Here is an 8,041-nt window from a genome sequence, read left to right on the forward strand (position 1 = left end):
CGAGAGGAAAGAAGGATGATGAAAATCTAAGCCCATGGAGCCAACTAATGGACCATGATAACACCAGTGTCCACACCCTGAGACCAAACCTAGATGGTGCTCTGCTTCCACTACTAGCTACTCTGAAAGGGATTGCATTAAAAGGTCTTAGATAGCTGGGTAAAGTGGGGTGTGCCTGTAATCCCAGCTAACCGGGAGGCTGAGGCGGAAGGATCTCTGGAGTCCAGGAGTCCTGTGGTCTAATGAGCTGTGCTAATCGGGTGTCCACACTAAGTTCGGTATTCATATAGTGTGACCTCTCAGAAGCAGGGTCACCAGGTTGCCTAAGAAGGAGTGAAACAGCCCAACTGGAAGTGGAGCCCAAACTTCCAAGGTATCAGTCGAAGGGTTTAGATATAGTAGGATAAATCTATTGGACAAAATTCAAAACGTGGAGGAGCCATACATTTTGGATGGCTATAGACCTGGATATTATGGTTCATGGATCACTCTTTTGGGTTGGAACCGAATCACCCCTGTGGCTCAACTTTCAGCCTAATAATAGTAAGTCATTAGGAGAATAATAACATTATTGATGTGTGCTTACCTTACAAGACTCCATTATTTGGAGTCTGGGAGGGTTAGGAATGAAGGGGAAATTAGAAACACTTGGTAATATTCAGCTTTGGTAAAGTTTTAGGGAACAGCACATGGTTTTACTTTGTTGGGGACGAGGAAAGCCCTGCTTTATTGGAAGGCCTTTTGGCAGTGTCTATGGGAGAAAGACGGGCTTTCTACTCCTGTGAAGAGTTACAGTCTCAGAAACCCACAGGGGCAGTCTTACTTTGCCCTCTTTGGTTGCTGTGAGTCAGCATCTCCTCAATGGCAGTGAGTTTGTTTGAGTTTACCAAAAATACAGGGATACCTGGTAGTGCAATAGTTAAGCACTTGGCTGCTAATAGAAGCGTTCAGTATTTCAACTCCTCTAGTGGCTCTGCAGGAGAACGACTTGGCCATCTGATTCCATAAAGAGTACAGCCAAGAAAAACCTACTCTCCCCTGGCTAATGGGGTTGCTAGGCGTTGGGATACACTAAGTGGCACATGACAACAACAACCCTTAAATGATCCGATTCCAGAACTGTATATTACTACTGGAATAGAAATGTCTCCACAGGAGAAAAGTCTTCCGACTCCTGTCATCAGTTACAGTCTCATAAGCCCACCAGGGGTCGCTATGAGGCAGCACTGACTCAATGGCAGTGAATTTGGCTTGGTTACAGATGTGTATGAAAGATTGCGGAAAGGCTCCTGAGAAAGAGAGCTGACCTCTGGGAGGAGTGGAGAGAGAGAAAGAGCCTCCTATGTTAGATTTTACACGCACAAGATAATTGGTTTGACCTCTTTACAAGTATTTTTAAATTTATTATTTATTTATAAATAGTAAAATTATTTCTTTTAATTTCTTTTAAAAAGCAAATAAATAATATTTTTAAAGTATTAAGCATAGCTTCCAGGAACAATAAAATAGTATCCATTAGATTGGAGCCAATAATTTTGTTAGCAAGAAATGGTAAAGAGAGGAGTAACAATTAAAGTCCCCTATTATAAATTCCTCTTAGAAAACATTTGGAAAATATACCCAAAATAATGATGACCAAATGGAAAAGAAGCCTTTAAAAAAAGTTCAAAGCTCTATGTTTTGCACTTATATAAGATAATATTTAAAAGCAAAGTTCTCAGAAGCAGAATCCATAGCAAATAGTCATTCATCCAACTCAAATCAAGCAGAGTTTACAGAATTGCTATAAGAAAGTAGCTGTGAGGCAAATAGGGACTTAATCTGCATTTTAAAAAGATTTTTAAAAATCAATTTTATCAAAGAGTATTTGAGCAAGCAACGGGTATGCATAACATCACATCTGTGACTATAGAAGTGGATAAAAACTATTTGATCAGAATTTGGGATGCAGACAATGTTGTGCTCTCACATCTGGAAGCAATGGCAGGTATGCTCCTGACCCGGTGGAACGATGCAACCCCAAATGTACGATAAGCTTCTAGAGACATAATTTCACAGAATATAGAAAATTGCTGTAAAACTAGGGCATGATTGTAATTTAAGGGAAATGGTGCAGATAAATCTATTTTAATGGATAAGCTTAGTAGATGCGATAAAAGTATGCTAGTACCTCATTATTTATTCCTTTCAATGGGTCTAAATTAGAGTAGATGGTGCATGTCCTATCTGCTCTACAATTGTACACATAAAAATGAAAAAAAAAATTTCCCTAAATCCTTTCAATACTTGGGAAAACTTAATTCTAATATACAATTAAGTCCATTTCAAAAACTCTTGTTGACTTTTTTTTTCTTCAGCTCCAATCTGGTTTTCATTTTGCATCAAGGCAATGGAGTTGATCAACACTGAGTTGGCATTCAGACAATCTCTTTTGACCCAAGGAATCGCTTTTGACATGTTAGACTCCATAATTTCATTGAGAAAAAAAAAAAGAAAATCAGTTAGTAAGACTGGACAGAGAGATCAGCCTGGTTTTCTACCAGACAAATGGGGGATAAACCCAGCCCACATACCCACAAAAAGTTGTCCTATCTTCGAACTGGCAATTTTGGGTTTATGGAGCAGTGTTTTACAAGAGTTGTTTTTCTTGCAACCTAGGCAATATATTGGATTAGAAAGGGGGTTAAAAAAAGTTAAAATAGACTTGTACGACTTCTAAAACTCTTAGAATTCTACTCGAGTTTAGGAAGCAAGTCTTACATCTCTGATTTAAGAAAGACACTATAGAATTGCCTTCATTGGATTATTGTGGAGTGTTGCTATCAGGTCCCTATCGAGTCAGCTTCAACATATAGCAACTCTGTGCACAACAGATCAAAACACTGCATGACCCTCTGCGCCATCCTTTTGGGTCAGGTGCACCTTGGTCCTTAAAGTAACATCTTTGCTCTTCAATACTCTGAAGAGGTCTTGTGCAGCAAATTTATCCAATGCAATATGGCTTTTGATCTCTTGACCGTTGTTTCCATTAGCATTGATCGCGGATCCGTGTAAGACAAAATCGTTGACAACTTCAACCCTTTCTCCATTTATTGTGATGTTATCTGTTGGTCTAGTTGTGAAGGTTTTGGTCTTAATTCCATTAAGTTGTAATCCATACCGAAGGATACAATCCTTGACTTTAATCAGCAAGTGCCTCAGGTGACCCTCAATTTCAACACGCAAGGTTGGGTGCATACTGCAGATTGTTAATAAGCCTTTCCCTAATCCTCATGCTGCACTTGTCTTAATATAATCCAGCTTCTCTGATGATTTGTTCAGCATATAGATTAAACAACTATGGTCAGAGACTAAAACCCTGATGCACACTTTACCCAATTTTAGACCATGCAGTATTCCCTCGTTCTGTTCACACGCAACTCCCTTTTGATCCATGAACCAGTTCTGAATGAGCACAATGTAGTGTTATGGAATTCCCATTTTTCTCAAGGTTATCCACAGTTTATTATGGTCAGTTTCAAACATTCTCTTCCTTCTTGAACTACTTGATATCAACTCCCTTTTACCCCTCACGCCGCCCCCCCCAGTTGAACACCTTTGCATAGTCAATGATACACAAAGAAACATCTTTTTTATATTCCCTGCTTTGAGCCAAGATCCAACTGATATCAGCAATGATATCCCTGTTCCACGTGTTCCATGTCATCTTCTGAATCCAGCCTGAACTTCTGTCAGTGTACTGCTGCAAACCTTGTTGGATGGTCTTTACCACCACTTGTCTTTCAGTAGTTTGTGGTAGCTTGGTGTTGTGATGCTGGAGGCTATCCCACTAGTATTTCAAATGCCAGCAGGGTCCCTCAAAATGAACAGGTGTCAGGGGAGCTTCCAGACTAAGAAGAGACAGTGAAGAAGGACTCAGCTCCTCACTTTGGAGGAAGAAGCCGCTGAAAATCTTATGTAGAACTTTGAAATATTTTCAAATAAATCATAGTGAAGAGATGATGAAGTCAGCGAGCTGAATCATAATTTACACATGTTCTGAATCAACTTATCAGTTGCAACCCTCTCAATGGGCTATTACTTATCCTACTTCTTCCCTGGTTTTCCAGTTCCAATCCTTCTATCCTCACCTTCCATATTTTGTCCTTGGGTCAGGGCTTCTCTTTTGATCTTAAATACTTGATTATTTTAACATAGAGGTGAGTTCAGTTTCAGACCTAAAAGGTTACTGAAGGTCATGGTCTTGGGGGTTCCACCAGTCTCTACTTAATTAGTAAGCATAGCCTCTTTTATGATTTTGAATTTTGTTCCACATTTTCTCCCACTCTACCCAGAATCTTCCAATTGATTTTTTAAATGCATAATTAATTTAGTTTAAAGTTAACAATTAGTTTCTTTTTTTTCAAAACCATTTTGTTGGGAGCTAATACAGATATCATATCAGTCCATATTTCATTCATATCAAGCAGTATTGTACAATAGCTACCACAATCAGTTTCAAAACATTCTCTTCCTTTTTGAACTCCTTGATATCAGCTCCCCTTTTGCATGCCTCCTCTACTGTACTTCCCAAGAGCTCTTATTCTACTTGTTGTCTCCTGGATTTCATATACTGGAAAAATATTACAGAAAGTCATATACTTGGCTACCTCCAATGACAAAATACATCAAAGATAAACCCCAATATGAGAAAAGCAAAAACACAGAAAAATGTTGAAAACCAGATCAGGCCCAACGTGTATGAAAAGTGGAATCAAGTGACAAGGTTTTTCACCATTCAAGTCAGGTTTATAATTTTATCTCCTATCGCCATCTCTTGCTCTTCACGTGCCCTAGCATCAAATTGTCAAGGGATGGGGAGGGGAGGTTGACCACTTAGTGGCTGCCATGCAGACAATGCAATCTTTTCCAGAGCAGTTAGCAGTAGTTGCCAGGCACCATCTAGCTCTTCAGGTCTCATGGAGATTGATATTTGTGTAATCTGCTAGTCCATTGCACTAATTGTTTCAATATGCCTTTCCATTTTAATCACTTTTCTTTTTTTCTGGTTAGGAAAAGAACAAAAGTTGCACCTTAGATGGGTACTAATGAGCTTTTAAGACCCTATCCAATACTCGCCATAGTAAGATATAGAACATTGTCTTGGGAACTGTGTTATGCCATTTGACCTTGGTATCCCTCAAGTCTATGGTACTGATCTTCCAGGCCCAGAAACTTATGGCCTCAAAGGGATTGGTTATGTTTTAGTAATTTCCCCCTCTATATGCTCCATCACATTCATGGATATATTTGCAGCAAAGGTAAATAAATACTCGTGAACAAATATCCTCTGTTAAACTTATGTAAATCCATGTACATTTTCCCACTAGCTCTTTCCTGCCTCTTCAGCTGTGTGTCTATTCAAGCATCAACTTACAGATCTGCACTGTTGCAGGATTATGTCTATAACAGTACTTGCCTCTGTTGTCTTTTAACTCTTGCAAATTTTCCGATGTCTTTCCTTGCTTCTATCATTTTTTCTTAGTCGCCCTCTTATTTTGTACAAAATATATTCATCATTTTATATAACCAGAGTTAATTGAAGAGACAATTATTATTTAAAATGCAACAGTAAAGCATAAGCAAATTTCTACATTACTAAAAACTTCTTAGGGTTTCATAGTATCCCACTGAATGGATATACCATACTTGACTCAACTAATTCTCTAATGGTGGACTGTTGTACAGAACAAGATTGTAACGTGTTAAGAACCTTCTTATAAGAATGACAAATAGATACAAGAATATGAGCTTAAGAGGAATTGGAGATTGATAACCTAAACAAAAGAACCAACTGTTTATTTTCTTCTGTGCCTCAATCACTACAGAATATTTTCCAAGGACCAGCAGCATCGCATCACCTCTCATTGCTATCAATCCGATGCTAACTCATCACTCACAACCATTGAGATGATTCCAACTCATAGTTACTCTACAGGACAGGCTAAAACTGCCCCTGTGCATTTCTTTATGGGAGTAGAAAGCTCCATCTTTCTCATGTGGAGCAGCTGGTGGTTTCAAACTGCTGACATTGTCATTAGCAGCTTAACACGCAACCACTACACCATCAAGGCTCCTATTTCCAACTCGTAGTGATGTTATAGGGAAGAGTAGAAGAGCCTCTGTGGATTTTCCAGAATATAGCTCTATAAGAGTAGAAACCCCTGCCTTTATGCCTGAGGAGAGTTTGGTGGTTTTGAACTGCTGACTTTGTAGTCAGCAACTACACTATCAGGATTCTTCCCTGAAGTTTATTAGATCAAACCCAAGCAACCCACTGCCATTGAGTTAATTCTGATGCATACAGTCCCCTAGATAGGGTTTCTGAGGTTGGAAATCATTGCAGGAGCAGAGAGTGGTCCAACTGGACAGTGCCACCAGACCTCCAGCTGAGTTTATTAGACATGTAGAATGTCAGGACCTAGGCCAGATCCACTGTTTTACAAATTTGTATTTTGTTTTATGTATTTATTTATTTTTTATAAATCATTTTATTGGGAGGGGGTCTCTTACAGCTCTTATAACAATCCATACATCAATTGTATCAAGCGCATTTGTACATTGCCATTTTCATTTTCCAAACATTTTCTTTCTACTAGAGCCCTTGGTATCAGTTCCTCTTTTTTCCCCTCCTGCCCCGCTCTCCCACCCTCATGAACCCTTGATAATTTATAAATTACTTTTATTTTCATATTTTACACCAACCGTTGTCTTCCTTCACCCACATTCCTGTTGTTCATCCCTCATCCCCCTGGAGGGGGTTGTTGTATGTCAACCATTGCGATCGGTTCCTCCTTTCTCCCCTTCTCCTCCCAACTTCCCCCTACCCTCATGGCACCGCTACTCTCATTATTGGTCCTGAGGGGTTTATCTGTTTTGGTTTCTCTATGTTGAGAGCTCTTTTCTGTACCAGTGTACATACTTTGGCCTACCCAGATTGGTAAGATAGAACTGGGGCCATGATAGTGGAGGGAGGGTGAGGGGAGAAGCATTAAAGAACTAGAGGAATATTGTGTATGCTATGCTGCACCCTGGCTGGCTCGTCCCTTTCTATGACTCTTCTGTGAGGATGTCCAATAGTCTACAGATGGACTTTGGGTCTCCATTCCGACCCACCTAGTTCTCATCAAAATGGTTGTTTTGGCTCTTCTGATGCCTGCTACCTGATCCCATCTATACCTCATGATCACACGGGTTGGTGTGCTTCTTCCATGTGGGCTTTGTTGCTTCCCTACTAGATGGACAGCTGTTTAACTTCAAGTCTTTAAGACCCCAGATGCTATATCTTTTAATAGCTGTGCACCATCAGCTTTCTTCACCACATTAGCTTCTGCACCCATTTTGTCTTCAGTGATAGTGTCGGGGAGGTGAACATCACAGAATGCCAGGTTATTAAAACAAAGTGTTCTTTAGTTGAGGGAGTATTTGAGTAGAGGCCCAATGTCCATCTGCTACTTAAATTCTTAACCTACAAATAGACGTACATAAATATATGTATATAGAACTATATCCCTATTGCTATATATTAACATACTTACATATGTACATGCCTATGTTTATACCTTTATAAATGTCTTTTACCTCCTATTTCTTTCCTCAATTTCCTTTACTTTCCTCTTGTTCCACTATCCTGTTTGACCTTCATTCGCTTCTTTGTACTTCGTCTTGGCTACATTACATTTGATTGAACCCCACCAGGCATTCTATGCCCTCCTCGCTATTGATTTTAGATCTCTTGTTGTTCCCTTGTCCCGGGTTTGTTGGCTATCCCTCCCCGACAACCCCACCTACACCTGGTCCTTGTCCCCCATGAACCATCAGTCCATTGTTTTCTCCTCAGGATTATTTATCCTGCCTATCTTATATTGACATGAAAAAATAGCTTATGAATAGTTCCAGGTCTGTCTGCTGACTATTTTGACTGTTTTCTGATCAGATCTGATGCAGTGCCAAGCCCTGCCCACCGAGTCTGAAGTCTATTTTCAGAATTCCTCGGGGACTT

The sequence above is a fragment of the Echinops telfairi genome, unplaced genomic scaffold (genome assembly GCF_000313985.2).
Source record: "Echinops telfairi isolate 266 unplaced genomic scaffold, ASM31398v2 ScPeMD7_7;HRSCAF=31, whole genome shotgun sequence".
NCBI lineage: Eukaryota > Metazoa > Chordata > Mammalia > Afrosoricida > Tenrecidae > Echinops > Echinops telfairi.